The following is a 1,297-nucleotide window of genomic DNA, read 5'->3' as shown; positions in this document are numbered from 1 at the left end:
ATGTGATATTAATGCTCTTGTTTGATGATTTCCCCATTCTGTTAGGTCATATTTCATTGAAATGGGCACAAATATGAATCTCTTCTAGTTGGTTAGCTGCGTCCTCCATGTTTCTTGGCATAGATGAGCGAGCAAAGGGAAATATATTTTAAAACTGCTACTCTTCAAAATAAGATGAATTTCTCTGGCATAGTCGTAGCAACACAAATTGTAAGCAGTGGGTCCACTGAACTACAGATACGAGCAGCTGTCAATTGGGGTTTTGAAGAATAAACTAAAAATGTCCCACAGGAGGTAAGCCTCACTGCCTGAAAGAATGGGTTTGCCTAAACGGATGGTTACCATTCAATACAACTGGATATCAGTAAAGATGTTTTTCTCTCCTTTTTTTAACCATCCTCATAAATAACTTTTTTTATTTTGTTATATATATTTTTTATTTATTTTAAAATCAATTATTGGGGGTTCATACAGCTCTTATCACAATCCATCCATACATCCATTGTGTCAAGCACATTTGTACATTTGTTGCCATCATCACATAAATAACTTTTTATTGTGGTAAAATACACATAAAATTCCCCATTTCTAAGAGCAAGCAGTGACACTTAGTGCATTTACAACGTTGTGCAATCTAGTGTCAGAACATTTTTACTCATGCCCAAAGGAAACCCCCTTTCCATTTAGCAGCCACTGTCTCTGATTGCCCTTCTTCCTAGCCCCTGAAAATCACTCACCTGCTTTTTTTGCTGATGCATCTGGCTATTCTAAATATTTCATGTAAATGTAACCATACAAAGTCTAGCTATTATGTTTAGCTTCTTTCACCTAGCATGCTTTCAAAGTTCATCGGTATCCCAGTGTGTCATTACTTTTTACAGCTAAATAATATTCTATTATATATGCCACATTTTACTTATCCAATTTTCAACTGATGGATATGCTTTACCTAGGAGTGCTGTTAGGGGGTGACGCATTGGGCTGTTAACTGCAAGGTTAGCTATTCAAACACACCAGCCACTCTGAAGTCGATAGATGACGCTTGTGCTCTCATAAAGATTTACAACTTGACAAACCCACAAGGACAGGTCTACTGTATAGGGTTGCTGTAAGAACTGACTCAGTCGCGTGTTTGTTTGTTTTAATCTTTTGCCTATTGTGGATAGTTATGCTATGAATATTCATGTATAAATTTCTGTCTGAACATCTGTTGTGAACTCTTTGGGGGATATACCTAGAAGTAGCAATGTGGGTCAGATAGTAATTCTAAAGAAGTGCTGATGATGCTGTGAGTTAA

The sequence above is a fragment of the Echinops telfairi genome, unplaced genomic scaffold, assembly GCF_000313985.2.
Source record: "Echinops telfairi isolate 266 unplaced genomic scaffold, ASM31398v2 ScPeMD7_5868;HRSCAF=6743_0, whole genome shotgun sequence".
Lineage (NCBI taxonomy): Eukaryota > Metazoa > Chordata > Mammalia > Afrosoricida > Tenrecidae > Echinops > Echinops telfairi.
Note: the sequence above shows the minus strand (reverse complement) of the source record.